The sequence below is a fragment of the Vigna umbellata genome, chromosome 5, assembly GCF_029865625.1.
Source record: "Vigna umbellata cultivar VRB3 chromosome 5, Vumbellata_1.0, whole genome shotgun sequence".
In the NCBI taxonomy this organism is placed as follows: domain Eukaryota; kingdom Viridiplantae; phylum Streptophyta; class Magnoliopsida; order Fabales; family Fabaceae; genus Vigna; species Vigna umbellata.
This window is the reverse complement of record NC_142169.1, coordinates 6,287,528-6,310,164: the sequence shown is the minus strand read 5'-3', so window position 1 is coordinate 6,310,164 and position 22,637 is coordinate 6,287,528. Positions and strand designations below refer to the sequence as shown.

Here is a 22,637-nt window from a genome sequence, read left to right as displayed (position 1 = left end):
TCAATGGGGAATGGCACACAAGGCACTACTCTTTTTGGTTGGAAGTCTTGTTTTAGAAGAATTGGTGTTTCCTAAGTTAAGAATGTGAATGGGTCCCACAACGAGGGATGAAGAGAAGAATTTTAATTCTTGGGAATGGTGGTACAATAATCCTATTTTGCATGGTAGAAGTCTCTCTTCAATACACTAGAGCATGGCGTAATTATCAGAGTCTAGGTGGTGCCCTCTTCTCGTGGCTTGGAGTCTACGTTTTAAAGAAATGATTCTAAGACTAAGCAAGACAAAGAAACAATGGAATTAAAAAGATTTAAAATGGAAGAGAGAAAGGATAAGAAAATTTAGGATTTTAAAGACACGCCACTTGAAATGATCCAAGATAAGTGCCAAGGTTGGATCGTCACTTGCTCTCACAAGTTAAAACCCAAAATACAACTAGGAGACAAAATTCTATCTTAAAGAAGATAAGCAAATAAATGCAAATCACTCTTGTTTCATTCAATCAAAGGTGTCTTACAAAGGAGACCATTAGGTTGCTTAGGCTTGCGTGAGGTGGGTCATGATCGCCATTCTATGTTTCTTTTCACTAGAAAGTGAGGGTTACTCCCTCCACCACCACATGTTGCTCCATGCACCTCCTCATTCCCATTTTGCCATGCAGATCAATAAATATGGAAGATCCGTTTGGCCTTCAACGAATCTTAATATCTGTTGACGAAAATCAAGATCTGTTGAAGGCCCAACACATCTCCTATATCCATTTGGTCTTTCAACGATTTTTTTACAGAACAAATTTTAAACAAGTTAAATAATTATAATTAAATTAATAAATAACCCAAAATCTCAAATTATATACTACAAATAAAAATTTATACTAAAAAATATAATTAATAAACTAAAAATAATAATAATAATAAAAGAAGCCAAACGCGAAAGCCTGAACGGATATGTGAGATCCGTTTGGCCTTCAACGGATCTTGACGTCTATTGACGAAAATCAAAATCTGTTGAAGGCCCAACGAATCTCCCATATCCGTTCAGGCCTTCGCGTTTGACTTCTTCTACGTTTTTCAAATAACAACGCGTAGATACCAACATTTCTAGGGATGAAATCAACCATGAACCACACTCTTCTTCACGAGCCAACCACCTCTAGAGCCAACTTAGTGACAATGGAAGCATAGGAAATGGAGGAGGAAACGAAAATCACAAATAAGAGAAGTAATAGGAGGAGAGGAAAGGAAGAAGAGAAGTTTCTATGGTGCGGAGGTGTGAGGTTGCGACAGTGAAAAGTGAAAGGAAGTAGGATCAGATTAGGGTTTTAGATTAAAATAGGTAAAAAGAAAAAATAAATATTTAAATAAGGTCAATTTTGGAAATAAGAAAAGTTGGGGAGATGTAGGGAGCAACATGTGGTGGTGGAGGGAGTAACTGTTGTAGAAAGTTATATATAAGATGGTTGATCTATGTGGCAATTTGTATGTTGATTGAGTATTAGTGGGCCACATGGGGTCCACTTGAGTTTTCTTGCCTTCTTGATATTAAGTAATGGAGATGGATTTTGTGCTTGGTTGGCTGACACATGCAATGGGGCTATGTTTTGACTTGTGATGTAAATATGAAACTATGTTATTCCTTGTATTGATGTTGGTCGTGTGAGCTTTTCTTACCGTGCTTTGTTAAGGATGTTGGAGTCTCGTGTAGAGACAGAGATTTGAGTATCAACGTTCCTCTTGTGTGTGGACTCGAGAGAGTTAGATGTCTCGTCCAATGGCTTCGGCTCGTGCTAAGTATAGTGCATTGGTGCACGCAGTATCGGTGTTTTTACTTGTTAGTCCTTGAGAAGTCGGGGAGATTGGTCTGAAATTACGATGGAAGACGACTCAAATCGACCTGTTATTGAGAACATGTTGTACCGACAAAATGCAAGGAAACAACGTTGGTTATGAACGGTTTGACTATGATGTTAAGGTTGTGATGGGATATGAGACTATAGTTTATCTTTTTCTGTATTTAAAATGAATATATATGATGCTATATGTTATGAAATTTTTGGTTGCTCACCTTTGCATGTTTATGATTGTGATTTTCACTTACGATGATCGTACTTGTTCAAAAGTAGATGTTGTTACAGATACACCAGTTCAAAGTAGCTGACGAGAGTTGGGACATTTAAGTTCGAGGTTAATTATTTAATTTTCATAGTTTAAAAGTTTTCAGACTTAGTACTTTAATGTAAAAGTGATATTCTGATTTTTTGTTTTGTACAGACAACGTTTATAATTTTGGTTTCGCTTTCGCATTATAATTGAATAAAGTTTTGATTATTTGAATTTTTTTTTGAAAATATTTTGAGAAAAAATTTTATACTCGTCACATTCCTTTAAAAGTATTAGAATATATGTATATATAACCCGGTATATAAGAACTCTTAGGAACTATAAGGGTAAACATACATATTTAATATCTACAATATATAGTATATTAATAAATGATGATGAGATTATAATTTCAATAAATTAATATATGAAATAAAATTAAATTTATCATTAACAAGTATAATATTTATTGAAAAAAATATTAAATTATATACTTATAATTATTCATCAATTAATTTTTTAATGGAAGACGAACTAACTAAATATATTTAAAATGATTTGAGTTTTTTTTAATGAATACAAATATTTTTATTTTTTTTAAGGAAGAAACTAATGTTTGGGTAAATGATAATTGTGAGAAAATGAGATCAAATGAAAAAAATACTTAAATTTTAAAAAATAATCATTTAAAAATAAAATTGATAACATAATTATTTTAAATTATAAAAATTACTTATTAAAAATAAAAATTAAAAGATATATATACAAAAGAAAATATAAATTCCTTTTATATAATTATATCATTATATAAATTATTACTAAATACGAAATATGAGGCTAAAAAAAATACACATAAGATGATTGTAATTAAAACAAATTTATACATATTTACTATTGTAAGGAAAATAATAAAGGCAAAACAAATACAATCATTCTAAAACAGGAAAATCAGAATATTTATAAACCGTAGATAGCACCTGCATGTTTTTTCAAGTCATTTTGTGTATGAAAATAGCGTTTTTTAATCTCATTAAAAACATGCAGAGTAACTAAACTATCGGACCCTGCATGATGACTTTTTCTAGCACTATTATCCAAACCTAATGACTCACTAACTCTATCTAAACCGCCGTAAAGGTTTGGACAAAATCTGATGAGGTGTTTAACATCGTATACTTCCTTTCCAAAGAAGAATTTAACGAGTTGTAGAAAGTCACTCAAGTTAGGAGGTAGAAGAGGTTGCATGTGTAGAAAACGGTGGCTCAATACTTTTATCATGTAGGCAAAATCATAAGCACCATGAAAAGTAATCCAATGAGTATAATTGTTGCAAACAAGTCCTGAAAGCATCATGAGCTCAGTAAATCGCATAATGCTAACTCCAGTAATTCGATTCTTGTGAAAATTCATGCCGTGACGTTGGAGGAAGGCAATGGAATGGGGAGCATGGGGATGACACGTGACGTCGAACTCACAAAAGTTGAATTCCCAAATGAAGCGATTGGAGGTTCCAAAGGTTGGTAGGTTGCCATGACAGTCTGAAAGGGTTAGGCCGACTTGAAGGAGATGCATATTGTCCACATTAGCCTTCATCACAGTGTAATTATTTTGTGGTTGTCGACGTATGGAATCCGACTGGAAGATGACACCAGGAAACTCGGTGTCCATAGAGATGAAAGGGAAGAATCTAATCATCTTATGAATCAACTCGAACTCGAACGCCTGTTTGATTTATCTATTTTTTTTTTCAATTTCATTATTTTTTCTAAAATTTAAATTTGTTAAAAGGTGAAATAAATATCTATTAGAGAGTTGCTCCCTCCACCACCACCAACCGCTCCCTTCACCACCCCATACCTAATTTGCCCTTGCTATAAAACGGATGTCTAACATCCGTTTCACTTTCAACGGATGTTAACATCCGTTTACATATTTTATATTTTAGTTTATTGTTTTTAATTAAAAACAAAAACTTCAATGGATGTGACCACATCGGTTTAATAGATTTTTTAAAAATATTTTATTTATTATTTAAATAATAATATATAAATTAAATTAATAATAATTGTTTTATTAAATAAAATTAAATTAATTTATAAATAATTAAGTAATAATTTAAAAAAAATTAAATAATATTTATACATTAATTTAAAATATAAAAAATTAAAAAACTAAAAAAAAAACTAATTCAACGGATGTCGCCACATCCATTAACAGATGTGGCACGTCCGTTTAGTAGATTTATAACAAAATTTTTAATTATTTAAATAATAATACATAAATTAAAACTAATAATAATTATTTTATTAAATAAAATAAAATTAATTTATAAATAATTAAGTAATAATTTTAAAAAAATTAAATAATATTTATATATTAATTTAAAATACAATAAATTAAAAAACTAAAAATTAAAAAAAAAAAACTCAACGGATGTGGCACATCCGTTGAAGAATTTTTTCTTCAACGAATGTTGACATCCGTTGAAAAAAAGAGTGAGGGTGTAGGATATTTTAAAATATAAAGGATAATTTTGGAATTTAAAATAAATGTGGTGATGCAGGAAGCAAAGTGGAGTGGTGTAGGAAGTAATCCTCTATCTATTATTATCCACGTTTGTATAAATTGTCCTGGATGCAAAAATTCTCAAACTCTTGTAATTTTTTATTCTTCCCCTTAAAAAACTAAAAGTGATAGATTGAAAAATTAAGTCATCAAAATATCCAAGTTTATTATAAGACAAAGATTATAGCGAGGGAATATACATATGACCAATCCATATCTTTATGTATGAATTTCAAATTTATGTATAAGTTTTTTATTAATATTACGTAAGTCTTTTTATTAATATTTCATATGACCCCTATTACATGTTTTGTAAAATAATATGATATTACATAAGTCTTTTATTAATATTTCATGTTGTTATTTTATTTTGACAGATATATGACTGACCACCCACATTCATCAGGGGATGAGGCTCCCTCATCCATACCTACTAGAGGAGCCACCAGGTTGAGACAACTGATGGTCAGAAGAAATAGTGGTGAAAGCACACCTATGGATGTTAATGTGATCACTGGTGTGGCATCTGGTCCAAATCCAGATGTCTTCAGATCATACCTTGGAGTACTAGCGTATGATAATTACTCCATCTTTTGACCATGTGTCTGAGGTTGATCGGAACATTATATGGAACGATCTATTAGAAAGTTAATTAATATCATTTGAATTACAGTTTGTTTATATTGATAATTTTGTATTGATACAACGTTATTATGTTTACTGTAGACGACATTTGACATTCCAAATGTCGCAACACTTATGTTGAGATTGTTGATAGGGGAGCAAATGTTTAGCTTAACTCATAATCTCAGTAATATCTGAGTTTTTGATGATGACAACACATAATTAATAACACATGTATATTGTTTGTTACATGTTCTATATTTACATGTTATATGCTTTTGATCACTATGTTAAATCTGTTTAAGCATATATGAGAGCATGTTTGTGTTGTTCATTGCATTTCACTGTGTTACATATGTGTTTTTATGTGTGAATGCATGACATATGATGTTGAAAGGAAAACCACAAACACTTATGTTGAACTTTAAATATGTGGCAAAACAACAATTTTAAGTCGACTTCATTATGGGATGAATCAATTAAAACTCGTGTCTTTCCACAAACTATTTTCAAGTGTGTTGTGAGAGTTTTCAAAGAGAAAGTTTTTCAAAACTGTGTTAAAATAAAATGGCTCAATTTCTCACACCAAGAGGGGGGGGGGGGGGGGGTGAATTGGTGAAACGTAAAAACAAAGTCTTTTAAAATCTTTTTCGCAAAAGGTGATGCCCTTAAAGCTTTCTTGAAACGCAAGGTAAAATACTTTCTAATGCAGCGGAAACTTAATCGAATAAGTATAGAGTAAAGTCGATTAAAAGTAAAAGAGTAGGGATCAGAAAATTCAAACACTGCTTTTTATACTGGTTTGGCCAACCTGGCTACATCCAGTGTCCTTCCAACCACGGGAAGCAAATATTCTATAATAATCAAGGTTTTTACAACAAGGCTTTTATAGAGGCCTCACGTCAAAAATATAAAACCATCTCTAACCCTCTAATCAAATATAGGCAGTACAATAACTAGACCAGCAACAAGAATCCCTTCTTCTACTGTCTAAACCCATTAAGACACATCTGAAAGTAAAGAACGTCGCACATTCTTCTTCCTGTAGTCACAATAGGGAACCTCAACCCAATCTTCAATAGATTATAGACTCTGATCTCGCAGTTACACTCAAATGTGCAGAATTGATCAGCCCTTTGAATACACAACAAACTTATTCTTCAAGAACTCACAAGGAAATGATCACCACAATCACTTCTTTATTCTTACAGCTCCTTTCCTCTTTCTGCAAGATAGCACTTTCTAAAAATATTACAAAAACTGTTAGATTCAAAAGTTCTTACATAAATCAAATTCGCGTCAATTTATAGTATAACACATCTCTGACGCATTTTAATCGACTAAGCTACTAATGCACTCGAATATAACAATTTTGTTATAGCAGTTAGCAACAATCAAAGCAATTAATTGAATTCGCAATTAATGCAGTCGAATGACATTTAATGCTTGGTCAACATATTTAAAAATATGACCGTGAGACAGTTATATCAAGCATTAATAGAATTTCAAAACAGTAACATACTTAGTCGAACGCAACACGCATATAATTGTCTATGTAACAGTGTAAATCATAGTTTTGAAAAACTTTCTCTTTGAAAAATCTCACAACACACTTTGAAAAAGGTTTGTGCAAAGACACGAGTTTTAATCGACTCACCCCATAATGAAATCGACTTAAAACTGTTGTTTAGCCACACAATTAAAATTCAACATTAGTGCTTGTGGTTTTTCTCATCCAGAAACATGTGTCATGCATGCATGTATAAAATCACATATATAACACAATGAAATAGAGTGAAATGCAATGAACAACACAACAACAACACAATCATGTTTTCATATACGCATATAACATTTAAGCATAGAACATGTAACACATAATACACATGTGTTATTAATTATGCATTGTCATCATCAAAAACTCAGATATTATTGAGATTATGGGTTCAGCTAAACTAGAGCTCCTCGATAACAGTTGAAAAAAAATGTTATTTTCATGCTTAAAATTGATACTAAAAGCAACCTTTAACACTGAGAAACTAGCTTGGAATCATGTTTTTGTTCATATTTTTGGAAATAAGAGAGTTGGACAGGTTTATGCTTGATTTCAGTGTTTTATGCAGGTTTTAAGGTGAATTTGATGAAAGAAGTGAAGAAGGATAGAGATGGAATTAGAAAAGAACTCAAAAAGTGCAAAAGAAGAGAAGCTGCAAGTACCGCTCAGCGCCAGTTTACCGCTGAGCGACACTAATGAACTCCCGTTGGCTTCGCTGAGGGGTGAAAATGCCGCTGAGGGGAAGAATCAACACACGCACTTATCGCTGAGCGGTAGTTTGTCACTGAGCGGCACTATTTTGGGCTTAGGCCCACTTTTCTATAATATTTCGAATAGTATATAAGCTTTAGGACTTCCTAGGGTTTGTATCTTTGGCAGAGTACGAAGCAAACACTCACCTTTCCACCCCTAGGAGGAAGATCTTGGATGCTAAGGCTACCTACTCAACTTTCTAGGGTTCTATCTTTCACTCTTTCATTGTATTTCATCTAGTTTCACCATGAATATAGTGAACTAAACTCTTCTTGTTGTTGGGGAATCAATGTAATCTTTTGAAGCTCTCATATATGGAATTTTGTGTTTAAACATCATGTTTATGATACATGCTTTCTTTCATCATTAGTTGGGGTTTTTCCTCTTTGCTCAAAGCATGCATTGTTTAACTCATTCGATGTCATGATCATTGATTTTGTCGATATGGACACATACAGGGAAATCTATATCTAGGGAAATTCTCCCAATAGCATATTGCCTAGACTTAGGGATATGAGGGTTGGTTGCCTTTAAGCTTCTGTGCTTCAGAATTAATTATTAGGGATGCTAGGAATTGTATGAACTCATAATTAAGGATAAGCTTTCTTCGTAAGGTGATTTAGAGAGTGGCATTAACATTGATGAAAAGAATGATGAATTCCTAAAATATATGAGAGTGGATAAGATGAAATTGATTACCCCAACAACATACTCATCCATATAATTCATTTCACGTGTTTGTGTTCCTCTTTTCCATTGATCAAAACTCATGCATACATGTTTAATTATTGACTTTTGCATTTGAAACCTCAAGAATTTGTTCACAAGTCTTAAATAATCAAGAAATCATATAACTAACTAGGTCGTGAGTCCTTTCGGAGAAAGATACTTGGTCTTACCGAGTTTATTACTTGATACGATTCGGTCACACTTGCCGAGTGTTAAACAAGTTTTTGGCGCCGTTTTTCGGTGTTCATAAATTTGTCATCACTCCCCCTATCAACAATCTCAACAATCTCCCTCTTTTTTTATGAAGCAAAACCACGATCAATAATCAACCATGTTGCACAACTCAATACAAATTATCAATCAATTATCAATCAACATAATTCTCCCCCTTTGGGCATTAGCAAAAAAGGTAAGCACAATAGTATTGATATATAGATAATCAAGCATACAGAGATGCATCAGATAATCATCAAAAAGCATATAATGAGGCTCCCTATGTCAATGATATTCACATGATTTAATATATATTCTCCCCCTTAGATGTAGGCATATGAAACATCTCAATGTATATGTAATGCTCCCCCTATCATTATGCATCTTTTAATCTAAAAACACAGATGCACAATACAGTATTCACAGTATATATCAGAGCATATATCAACATATGTCAAAAATGTATCAGATCAGAAATAGTACAAAAATATCAATGCAACAATGGTACAATATCATTCATTAAACGCAATATAATCTCTTAATCATCTCAAGTCAATTATAGCAAAGAGATATATTGAAAGTAAACAATTAATAGCACATATATCAATAGTTAAAGATATCATATATCCAAATATTGGAATCTTTAACCCCTGTTGATATACAGTCGATTTGCCCTTAGTCATAATCGACTTCATTGCTTCCCCGTGAGTTGATTTGCCAATTTTATCCATCCAGTAAGCAATGTTCCTGCAAAACCTTTCAAGATCTTTCTAGATCAAGCATTTTAGAATCAATATGCACTAGTGCAGAAAGGACTTTAGACGTTTGTTATTTTGGGCTTTTAACATCTTATCTCTGTCCAACGTCTATATGGGTGACGTTAATGAGACGTCAGACCCTTTAGGTCAGACGTCTCTATAGACGTCCATCTGATCCATACAGGTCAGACGTCTCTGAGGTTGCTCCTGACTCATGGTGATTTGAGTTTACAACTTTATATTTTAGTTGAAGAGAATGTATTGTACATTTTTCTTTTATTGGATGGTTTTAAAAATGTAGTGGAGGGAATTGAAGGAGTGCAAAACACAAGAAATCGCCGCCGAAGAACGCCGCCCAAGAAAACGAGAATAATTGCACCAAAACCCAACGAAAACGCATTTTAATCGGTTCAAATTAAATATAATGCATCAATGAGTGATGTAATCGGAGTAAAATTAATTTAAAACGGTGCAAAAGTGAGAAAATGAACCTGAAAAGCGTAACCCGTAGAGAGAAAACGTGACGAAGATGATGAACAATGAGTGCGTGTAACGGCTATCTCGCGTTCGCGATGTTTTAATGCCGGCATTTAAATGTCGGTTCCGTAATAACAGATGTCTAAAGTTCTTTAAAAGTAGGAGTGAAGGGATCAGACGTCTAAATTGAGTCAAAAAGTGACTTTTTAAATTCTTGGTTTGTGTATTTAGACGTCGGTTCCCCCAATAACAGACGTCCAAAGTGCTTTAGAAGTTGGAGTGTCGGGATCAGACGTCTAAATGGTGTCAAAAAGTGACTTTTTAAATTCTTGGGTTGTGTATTTAGACGTCAGTTCCCCTAATAACATACGTCTAAAGTGCTTTAGAAGTCGGAGTGGCGGGATCAGACGTCTAAATGGAGTCAAAAAGTGACTTTTTAAATTCTTGGGCTGCACATTTAGACGTTAGTTCCCCCAATAACAGACGTCTAAAATTTAGTTTTTTTTTAACTTTTTCGTTTAGTTTTGGCGTCTATTCAGGGGAGTCGACGTATATGAGTATTTAGACGTCGGGCCCCTCCATAGCCGACGTCTAAATAGTTGTTTTATTTATGAAAAATGCCACCGGCCATTTTTTACGTTGGATATTCGAGGGTCAGACGTCTAAAGGGTGACGTTAAAAGTCTTTTTTGCACTAGTGATGATACAGGAAATAACACAGGTATAATATAAGTATGCAAATGTATGAATGTAACAGTAATCAATAGTTCATTCGCATACAGGCATAGCATAATCAATTTTAATCTGTTTAATTCATTTATATCAACCATAGAGTACAATTAGATAAAGCCAAGACAAAAATGGCATATAAAGCGATCTATTACAAAAGAAAACAAGGCAGCTTAAAAACAAAAACATTCTAGATTGAATAAAATTTTAGATTTTCTTCTTATTTTTCTTCAAATAGGTTCTAAGAAGCATCTCACTGTTGCTATCTTCAGCAACATTGTCATCTTCACTTTCTTCCTCTTCCATAGCAGCAGTTTCAACAGGTGTACTCCCTTCCTCACCTGAATCATTTTCATTTTTCTCTTCCTCATTTCGGTTTTGAAACAATAAATGCTCTTTCATTTCAGTCACATCATCCCTGGTTCCTTGACACATAATCTTGCGAGATCTTATTTCTCTCAGCAGAGTTCTTTCAAATTAAGAACGAGCCCTATAAGGAATTAAAGATGATTGTCCTTCTTCTTCATCTTCTTCAACAACTTCATTCTTAAACTGCGAACCATCTGGAGTATGTTGCATACCCATCTTGTGTAGAGCAGACTTGCTAATCATGCTTGTTTTCCTGTAGGAATCGCTTGACTCACCAATGTAGTCAACTTCAAAATGAACAAGAATCTTGGAAATGAACATACAATAAGGCAGCTTTGCTGATTCCAGTCTGGTTACTTTCAGCATGTTGTCTGAAATAGTTACAGGCCAGTCTACTTGGATATTTTCTTTGATTGCTTTCAACAGATACAAGTCTTCAGTAGTGGCTTATGCATGGTTGCTTCCTCTAGGCACTAATATCCAGGAGATGACGAAAACAGCCAATCGATCATCCTTTTTCATTCCACTAGTTTTTTAATGGGAGTAATCTTGAATATCCTCAAGATTCCTTAGGTTGTCTTGATATACAGAGAACTTATGAAAGCTTCCATACCTAGATGACATCTTTCTCCTCCTAGTTTGAGACCGATTATCTTAGTCCAAATTTCATCTGTGAGTTTGATGTCTATTCCTTTTACCTTGGAGCACAACGTCCCTTCACTAATCCTTAGATTGTAGTAAAACACTTTTACCAGTTCTGGATACTAGCGATCTGTCATCTCAGCAAATTTCTTTAGCCCTTGGCGTTTCAGCCAAATTTGAAATTGAAAACCTTTGTTCCTGAAGAAACTGAGTTTCAAGAATTTATGCTTAGTAAGACTTCTCATTTTCCAACCGTCTAGAAATTTTGATTGAGCTTCATCGTCGCTTATCCATCCTTCAAATTGTGATGGTCGGCTCATGTTTTTAGTACCCAAGGTTTTCACTCGTTTCCTTTGAGATGAACTAGACACCATTGTTATACCGAAAAAATATTGCTCACAAAGTGCTAGAAAGGAAAGATTCAGATGTTTGCTGAGAAAGTGAATGACATGTTTTTGTGTTTTAGTTTTGAAAACTTAGCAAGATTAAATTTGGAGGGAACAACTAAAATTCATTTTCGCTCCAAAATTTCAACTTAATCGATTTAATCCATAGTTTAAATTTTTCTAAAACACACAATATATGAAACTGAGATTAACAAACGATTTTATTAAGTCAAGGTCGACTCATGTTTGACAGAGTGTTTTTAGAAACAGAGGCATACATACTTCAAACATATTCAAATTTATACTTAAATACAATCACTCAATTAATCATTCAACAAACATGCATTCATCAATCATACAAACAATTATTAAGCATGATGCAATGAAAATACAGTAGTTACCACTTTCAAAATCTCAAGAATTTTTTATTTCATCGTGGTAGTTCATCCTTGAGTTGAATACTGCTTCAGCAGTAGCTACTACCCTACAAAACAGTTAAACGTTTTTTACGTTGATACCCATTTGAATTTTGGTCATGTCTTGTTAGTTTCAGAAAGTTGTTCCTTAGGGATCCACCTGTACTTTCCTTTTGGAACACAAACTTTTCTATAGTAACAATTTCTAACATTATGACCAGTATTGTTACAATAAAAGCATGCATGAGTAACAAGTTTACTAAGATCAACAAATTTCTTTGAATTAGACCTATTACTTTGAGCCTTATAATCAATTCCATGTCTATAGACAGCTCTACCAGAAGCTCTTAGAATGGAATCTAACTTTTCTTTTCCCTGTGTGAATTTTGTTAGAGTGCTAGTCAAGTAATCAATTTTTTCAATATGAACAGGACATTTTTCACATTCTTTTTCAACTATCTTTGTTTCAGTTTTGACTATCTTAGCAGACTTTAAGGCATTTTTTAACTCCTTTTTCAATTTTTCATTTTCCTCTACCAGATTATTGATTCTATGTTCATAATCCTTTCTGTCAGAGGTAAGTTGATTTACCTTATATTGGAGTCGCATAGCCTCTGCGTGTATTTCCTGAAACACATCTAGCAGCATGTCATACTTTACTTCTATAGGCTCATTTTCAAATTCCTCATCACTATCATAATCAATCCGTGCAGATCCAGCCACGAAGCAAATATTTGACTCTTCTTCAATGTTGCAATCCTCATTGCTTGAAGAATCAGTATCGCTATTTTCCCAGGCAATGTATGCACTCTTTTGCTTCCTTCCCTTGTCTTGTGGAAATTTTCTGCTTCCCTTTTGTTTGATCTTCAAGTCTGGACAATCTAGTTTTATGTGTCCTTCTCTTCCACACTCGTAGCATTGGACAACATTGGTTCTTGAACTTTTCTTTCCTTTTACAGGATGTACATAGTCAGTGGTGGAACTTTTATTTTTCATAAATCGATTAAACTTCCTTACCATCATGTTCATTTTCTCTTTGTCATGTAGTTCTGTTTCTAAGTCAGCTTTAGGTTCAAGATTCTTTGCAACTTTCTTGCTTGTGGCCTTTAGAGAAATTGATTTTTTTCTTCAATTTCTTCTTCCTCCTTTAGCCTTCCAAGCTCCAATTCATGTTCTCTGAGTTTTCCAAATAAGGTGGCCATGTTCATGCTGGTCAAGTCTCTTGATTCAAGTATTGTAGTGACTTTTGGCTACCAGCTTCTGTTGAGACTTTTCAATATTTTGATGTTGATTTCCTCCTTGTCAAACACTTTTCCAAGAGCCATTAGGTGATTGACTATGTGTGTGAATCGCTTCTATACTTCATAGATAGTCTCTCCCGCTTTCATTCTGAACAACTCCTATTCCTGTATGAGAATATTCTTTCTAACTCTCTTTACTTCATTCGTTCCTTCATGTGTGACTTCAAGGACTTCCCACATCTCTTTGGTCGTCTTGCATTGTGATATCCTGAAAAATTCATCCATTGTTAGTGTTGATGCAATCATATTTCTAGCATTAACATCGTATCGAGCTTTGTAGTTCTCATCTTGAGTCCACTCAGAAAAAATTTTCAAAACAACTTTTCCATTTAAAACATGAGTGGACTCATATGGACCGTTTAGAGTTGCACCCCAAACTCCTTTATCCACCGATTCAAGAAAGATTTGCATCCTTGTTTTCCAAAAAGCATAATTTTCTTCAACAAATAGTGGTGGTCTATTTGTCGAAGTACCTTCACCAAAGGTCTGAGAATTGAAATCCATTTTCCAGGATCAGTCGATTTAACGAAAATAGTAATCGACTAGCTTTTCAAATATTTTATGAAAACCAGCTCTAATGCCAATTGTTAAAATAGAATGGCTCAGTTTCTCACACCAAGAGGGGGGTCAATTGGTGAAACGTAAAAACAAAGTCTTTTAAAATCTTTTTCGCAAAAGGTGATGCCTTTAAAGCTTTCTTGAAATGTAAGGTAAAAGACTTTCTAATGCAGCGGAAACTTAATCGAATAAGTACATAGTAAAGTCAATTAAAAGTAAAAGACTAGGGATCAGAAAATTCAAACACTACTTTATATACTGGTTTGGCCAACCTGCCTACATCCAGTGTCCTTCCAACCACAGGAAGCAAATGCTCTATAATGATCAAGGTTTTTACAACAAGACTTTTATAGAGACCTCACGTCAAAAATATAAAACACCTCTCTAATCCTCTAATCAAATATAGGCAGTACAATAATTAGACCAGCAACAAGAATCCCCTCTCCTACTGTCTAAACCCTTTGAGACACCTCTCAAAGTCAAGAACGCTACACGCTCTTCTTCCTGTAGTCACAAAGGGAACCTCAATCCAATCTTCACAAGATTGTAGACTCTGATCTCGTAGTTCCACCCAAATATGCATAATTGATCAGCCCTTTGAATACACAACAAACTTGCTCTTCAAGAAATCACAAGGAGATGATCACCACAGTCACTTCTTGATTCTTGGAGCTCTTTTCCTCTTTCTGCAAGACAACACTTTCTGAAAAATATCACAAAAATTGTTAGATTCAAAAGTTCTTATAGAAATCAAATTCGCGTCAATTTATAGTATAACACATCTCTGACGCATTTTAATTGACTAAGCTACTAATTCAGTCGAATATAACAATTTTGTTATAGCAGTTAGCAGCGGTCAAAACAATTAATTGAATTCACAATTAATGCAGTCGAATGACATTTAATGCTTGGTCAACATATTTAAAAATATGACCATTAGACAGTTATATCAAGCATTAACAGAATTTCAAAACAGTAACATAGTTAGTCGAATGCAACACGCATATAATCGACTATGTAACAATGTAAATCGTAGTTTTGAAAAACTTTCTCTTTGAAAAATCTCACAGCACACTTTGAAAAAGGTTTGTGCAAAGACACGAGTTTTAATCGACTCACACCATAATAAAATCGACTTAAAACTGTTGTTTAGCCACACAATTAAAATTCAATATTAGTGCTTGTGGTTTTTCTCATCCAGAAACATGTGTCATGCATTCATGTATAAAATCACATATAATACAGTGAAATGCAGTGAACAACACAACAACAACACAATCATGTTCTCATATACGCATATAACATGTAAGCATAGAACATGTAACACATAATACACACATGTTATTAATTATGTGTTGTCATCATCAAAAACTCAGATATTACTGAGATTGTGGGTTCAGCTAAACTAATGCTCCCCATATCAACAGTCTCAACACTATGCTTAACACTGTTGCATAATCGATTGCATGTGTGCTGTTTTTGGTTAAATTAGTTATTGTTTTGATATATTGTTAATGCTTGACATAATTGTCTAATGATCATATTTTTGATTGTGTTGACCAAGCATTAAATGTTACTCGACTGCATTAATTGCGCATTCAATTAATTGTTGTGATTGCTGCTAACTGTTATAACATAAGTGTTATATTTGAATGCATTAGTAGCTAAGTCGATTAAAATGCGTCTAAGATGAGTTATATTTGATTTCTGTAAGAACTTTTGTGATTCTAACATTTCCATATCTTTTGCATAAAGTTGTGATCTTACAGAAAGTAAAGAAAAGTTCCAAGGAACAAGAGTGACCGTAGTGATCATCTACTTGTGATTGCTTGAAGAGCAAGATTGTTGTGTTTTTCAAAGGTTGATCAACTTGCACATTTGGGTGTCATTGAGAGATCAGATTCTACAATCTTTTGAAGATTGGTTTGAAGTTCCCTGTTGTGATCACAGGAAGAAGAGTGTGCACCATTCTTCACTTTGAGTGTCTCAAAGGGTTTAGACACCAGAAGAGGGCATTCTTGTTGCTGGTCTTGTTGTGTATTGCCTATATTTTGATTAGAGGGTTAGAGAGGTGTTTTATATTTTTGACGTGTGGTCGCTATAAAAGCCTAGTTGTAAAAACCTTGATCATTATAGTGCATTAGCTTCCTGTGGTTGGAAGGACACTGAATGTAGGTTTGGCCAAACCAGTATAAAAACATAGTGTTTGAATTTTCTCATCCCTACTCTCTTTATTCAATTAATTACGTTCTGCACTTAATCGATTAAATTTCCACTGCATTGAAAATATTTTACCTTGCGATTCAAGAAAAGTATTAAAGCATCGTTTTTGGGAAAAAGATTTGAAAAGATTTTATTTTTTACATCTCACCAATTCACCCCCCTCTTGGTGTGAGAAATTGAGTCATTCTATTTTAACAACTTAGACATAAGTGTTTATCATCTATTGCTGAGAAATTCCGGGGTTTTAAGACTAAGTTGACCTCGAGATATGTATTTGGAGCAAAAAAAAAATGAATCTCCATGTGCAAAATATAAGACCATTGATGAGAAGACTTGGCGCCTCTTTGTAGAGAGTCAGAAATTAGAGGAAGGACAGGTTAATATAGTTGATATTATTCAAGGAGTGAGATAATTGTTGTTCAAGAGAGGAAAAATTGAGCAGAGGGAGAAATGATGGGAGGATGAGTGTGTGTACATGATGGGTATTAGTGGGGATGTCCAAGGGTTTCATAAAGCAGTGGTGGGTGGTGGGTGGTGGGGAAGATGGTAGTATGGAGTGATGGTTATGGATGAGGGAAGTGGTCCTGGATGCTTGTGTGTAAGTGTTGTGAGAAAAGGGAAGTGAGGAGGTGAGGGCAGAGGCTGGTCTCGAGTTGGGGTAAGGAGTTTGGAGTGTGAAAGAAAAGAAAAAGAGTGGTATGGGTGGTAAATAAGGGTGTTGTGAGTGAGGAAGGGTAGGAGTCTTGATCTAGGGAAAAGCATTGCAGGAGAAAGAGAAGAAGAGGGTGAGTATTGTTGGGAGTAACTTTTTTGAATTGAGATGGAGAGGGAGTAGTGTAAGTGGGAAGAGAGTGTTAGGATAATATAAAGGTGTTACAGGTTGTTAAGCTGTGAGAGAATATGAGAATGTGTGTGCTAGATCTTTATACCGAGGTTACAGGCTAATAGTGTTGGATAGATAAAGGTTGAAATTGGTCGTGCTTAGGGAAGTGGAAGGGAGAAGTGGTTATGAGTTGAAACCTTATTTGTATTAGGAGTTTCTGGGTCTAGGTGATAGCGAAGGGGAGGGAAGCGTAAGTCTGCATGGGGTTTACGTCCCTAACCTAGGGGCAAGAGAGAAGTAGGTGCTCTTGTAGGCTAGGATGTGTGGGTCCCATGACCTTTGCCTCAAAGTTTTAGCTCTTGATTCAATGGGGAATGACACACAAGGCACTACTCTTTTTGGTTGGAAGTCTTGTTTTAGAAGAATTGGTGTTTCCTAAGTTTAGAATGTGAATGGGTCCCACAACGAGGGATGAAGAGAAGAATTTAAATTCTTTGGAATGGTGGTACAATAATCCTATTTTGCATGGTAGAAGTCTCTCTTCAGTACACTAGAGCATGGCGTAATTATCAGAGTCTAGGTGGTGCCCTCTTCTCGCGGGTTAGAGTCTATGTTTTAAAGAAATAAGTCTAAGACTAAGCAAGACAAAGAAACAATGGAATTAAAAAGATTTAAAATGGAAGAGAGAAAGGATAAGAAAATTTAGGATTTTAAAGACACGCCACTTGAAATGATCCAAGATAAGTGCCAAGGTTGGATCGTCACTTGCTCTCACAAGTTAAAACCCAAAATACAACTAGGAGACAAAATTCTATCTTAAAGAAGATAAGCAACTAAATGCAAATCACTCTTGTTTCATTCAATCAAAGGTGTCTTACAAAGGAGACCATTAGGTTGCTTAGGCTTGCGTGAGGTGGGTCATGATCGCCATTCTATGTTTCTTTTCACTAGAAAGTGAGGGTTACTCCCTCCACCACCACATGTTGCTCCATGCACCTCCTCATTCCCATTTTGCCATGCAGATCAATAGATATGGAAGATCCGTTTGGCCTTCAACGAATCTTAATATCTGTTGACGGAAATCAAGATCTGTTGAAGGCCCAACACATCTCCTATATCCATTTGGTCTTTCAACGATTTTTTTACAGAACAAATTTTAAACAAATTAAATAATTATAATTAAATTAATAAATAACCCAAAATCTCAAATTATGTACTACAAATAAAAATTTATACAAAAAAATATAATTAATAAACTAAAAAAAATAATAATAATAAAAGAAGCCAAACGCCAAAGCCTGAACGGATATGTGAGATCCGTTTGGCCTTCAACGGACCTTGACGTCTATTGACGAAAATCAAAATCTGTTGAAGGCCCAACGAATCTCCCATATCCGTTCAGGCCTTCGCGTTTGACTTCTTCTACGTTTTTCAAATAACAACGCGTAGATACCAACATTTCTAGGGATGAAATCAACCATGAACCACACTCTTCTTCACGAGCCAACCACCTCTAGAGCCAACTTAGTGACAATGGAAGAATAGGAAATGGAGGAGGAAACGAAAATCACAAATAAGAGAAGTAACAAGAGGAGAGGAAAGGAAGAAGAGAAGTTTCTATGGTGCGGAGGTGTGAGGTTGCAACACTGAAAAGTGAAAGGAAGTAGGATCAGATTAGGGTTTTAGATTAAAATAGGTAAAAAGAAAAAATAAATATTGAAATAAGGTCAATTTTGGAAATAAGAAAATTTGGGGAGATGTAGGGAGCAACATGTGGTGGTGGAGGGAGTAACTGTTGTAGAAAGTTATATATAAGATGGTTGATCTATGTGGCAATTTGTATGTTGATTGAGTATTAGTGGGCCACATGATGTCCACTTGAGTTTTCTTGCCTTCTTGATATTAAGTAATGGAGATGGATTTTGTGCTTGGTTGGCTGACACATGTAATGGGGCTATGTTTTGACTTGTGATGTAAATATGAAACTATGTTATTCCTTGTATTGATGTTGGTCGTGTGAGCTTTTCTTACCGTGCTTTGTTAAGGATGTTGGAGTCTCGTGTAGAGACAGAGATTTGAGTATCAACGTTCCTCTTGTGTGTGGACTCAAGAGAGTTAGATGTCTCGTCCAATGGCTTCGGCTCGTGCTAAGTATAGTGCATTGGTGCACGCAGTATCGGTGTTTTTACTTGTTAGTCCTTGAGAAGTCGGGGAGATTGGTCTGAAATTACGATGGAAGACGACTCAAATCGACCTGTTATTGAGAACATGTTGTACCGACAAAATGCAAGGAAACAACGTTGGTTATGAACGGTTTGACTATGATGTTAAGGTTGTGACACTACAGGAAAAACAATTAATACCGACGGTTTATTACCGAAGGCCTTTTGGCCTTCGGTAAATGTAATTTACCGAAGGCTTTTCCGAGGGCTTGTGTAAGATGACTTTACCAAAGGATAATGGCCGTCTGTAATGGGCATGAGTGATTATCGAAGGCAAACGACCGTCGGTAAGTGAGTAATGTTTATCAAATTAGAAAGTCAGATATTTCGGACGCATTTCGCGAAAACTCCTCCTTCCCCCCAATCTTCACATTCTCTGCCCTAACTTCATAGACGAACTCAGTGGCTGGCTTGTGCAGACTGCTTCCCACCCTAAGCACAATCTGGATACGCTTCTTCTCCACTCCTCCATTATAGGTGAAGTGTCCCATTCTCCCATCTCATTTTGTGTTCCTGTTACTGTTTTGGATTACGCGTCAATGGTGTAACCTTTTTCCTTGTAGTTTTGCAGTGTTCTGAGCTGAGGAAGGTGGTGGGTGGCTGAGTTGAAGGCTACCATTGTCGAGGGAGGATATTGGACGACGCGGCATGGACGAGGCGGCGTAACCAGGGTAGTGTCGCTGCGTGACAAGGTCTTCCACTACTGCTTCAGAGGCTATCGAAGGGGCTACCGTCGAGGTAAGTTGTTATTTTCATTGATGAACTATGAAAGCTAAGAAGCATTTCTTCTGACTTTGTTAAATGTATGATCTGAATTATTTTGTGCAATATGATTTGGTATAGAAAAATTGTTCAAAGTTGGCATTTTGATTGGTAATGCATTTTTTAGAATTAGGCATTTTAAAACTAAAGCAAGCTAATATCAGTAGATTATGAAAACTCATAACAGTTACTCAGTGAGAGTAAAAAGGTACTGGTACACCTAAAAAGCCAATTTGATATAGCATAAGTACCGAAATACTCAAGATATCTCTGTCCCATAACTATAGAAGGTGTTATATTCCTGTCAAGGTTAATGTATAGACCTAAGGAAGGTAAGCCTGTCGTACATGGACACTGATATCTCTGTCCTATACCTAATACCCATAACCTTATAAGTAAGTTGCACTGAATATAGTGCATTCAAACTTGATTTCAGTCACAACCTTTTTTTACTCTTAGTTAATTAAAATGTAGATCAATCAAAACAAGGATTGATGGTAGACATATTCTCCATCCTTGATGGAGGACTTATTCTCTCTTAAAAATAGTATATTCAGGATATCCTCCATTGAGCAAAGATGGATAATTCTAAGCCTGAACCCAGTCGTATGATTTGAGGTTTAAAGCTCACTACCAAAGGTTTTTAAGTCTGTTTTTGAACCTTCTTTTTCTAAATCTAATATTGGATCTTTACAATATATTAGTATTACCAAACGACAATTATCCTTTTCAATTAACAATACAGAACAAAATCAATGACTCAGTTCTACTTTCTTTATACTCAAAGACATTAGGTTTAATCACTGCTGGGTTTAAAAATAAGATATTTTTCTGAAAGTTTACATTTTCTTTACGTTTAAAACAACCTTTCCCAGGAAAAAGACATTTTAAACAATTGAAGAGTTACTGTGAAATAGAAAAAGCAGGAAAGAAAAATGTCTATAATTTGACAGAATGTCAACAGTATAATTTACTAAAAAATGTTACCTTGGAGGGGTTTGGGATGAGTTGTTTCAAAGCATAAAATTTTCTACTCAAATCCACTCTCCCTTGTCTCTCAGTAGTGGTACTGGTAAAGTGGTTGGTCTTTTTCCCCCCCTCTATTTTTCCCCACATCTTGATTGAACTCCACCACCCCATTTCCAAAATCTTGGTTGGAAATTCCACTGCCTTGTATGACACCCCCTCCTCCAAAGGCAAAATCATTTCCAAGAGTTGGGGGAGGTGCTTGCAGATGCAAGAAAGGGTCATAGGAAACAGATGACACGTTTCTGCTGTCTGCTATTCCCATAGGGCCAGAGAGTTTCGGAACATTGGTGCTTGGGTTTTCAAAGGTCATTGGCAAGTGCAAAAGGCTGAGGAGATCTGGTGTTGGTGTGGAATAAGGAAATTGGTGATGATGGTGACCCCTCTCAAGTGCGGAGGAGTGAGTGGGGAAACAATAAAGCTCCTCACATGAACCATGGTTGTTCACCACTTGCACAAACTAGGGGTTCAAGTTATTAACTTGATTGTATGAGTTTTGTTGAGGGTGTGCAATGATTTCCATAGCAACAGCAGAAGCATCTTCTCCACTGGAAGATGTGTAGGCTAAGTTTTCCATCCCAAGGGTGTTTTGGGGCTGCATGCTAGTCAGAGACATAACTGCCTCTGATTTTGAAACCATCTAGGAAAAACAGTCTTCTGCCACCATCCCATTCAGATCAAAGCAACTACTTTCTTCGTACATGTTTGGACCCCCCACTGATTTTGATGTTTGCCTCTACAAAGAAAAGGTCTAATTAATATAACACAAGAACTAATGCAGCTTATAGAAAACAAAAGGGTCAATAAATTACTGATTTGTAATCTTCCAAATGTTTGACAAAATTTCATACAATTGATAGAAGTTTTTCTATAAGAGTGGTCTGTCATAATTTGAATATAGGTAGTTGCATGTGTTGGTCTTGAATCTTGTTGTACTAGACTTAGGTTCAGCAGTAAGTTGAAAGTAATACTCACATGAACAAGACTCTTAGAATATTTCAGCTGTGTCTGTCAATTTAAACTGGTAATTGTTCCAGTGCTTTGATTTGGTTTGGAAAGTGATGCCTAATCTTTGTTTAGGGGAAGTAATTTCTGTAAAATATGTTCTAGAAATGAAATCATTGTTTAGAGTTGAATGTTGGTGCTGTTCAGTCCAACAAACATGTTATAATTATTGATTATTTGGTGGCCACAGGTGGAACTGTATTAGCAGCAATTAGAGCTGTAGGTGATTTCCTCTTGCAGCCTTTTACGATTGAAGGTACTCATTTGTCCTAAATTCTCTTTTGGAAGAATAAATGTCTTATTAAGTGAATGTATTTATGTGGTGAGTAAATAAAGATGCATTTAGCTTTGATTTCTCATGATTGTAGACCATGGTTCACTTTAAATTAAAGTTTCATACATGTAA

General features: G+C 34.9%; 2 pseudogenes; both read right to left on the bottom strand.

Moving 5' to 3' along the window:
* Window positions 1-3,053: 3,053 nt before the first annotated feature.
* On the bottom strand, window positions 3,054-10,933 carry LOC148197592 (putative CCR4-associated factor 1 homolog 11 pseudogene; annotated as a pseudogene).
* Window positions 10,934-20,387: 9,454 nt separating this feature from the next.
* Window positions 20,388-21,929, bottom strand: LOC148197591 (transcription factor bHLH91-like; annotated as a pseudogene).
* Window positions 21,930-22,637: the final 708 nt, after the last annotated feature.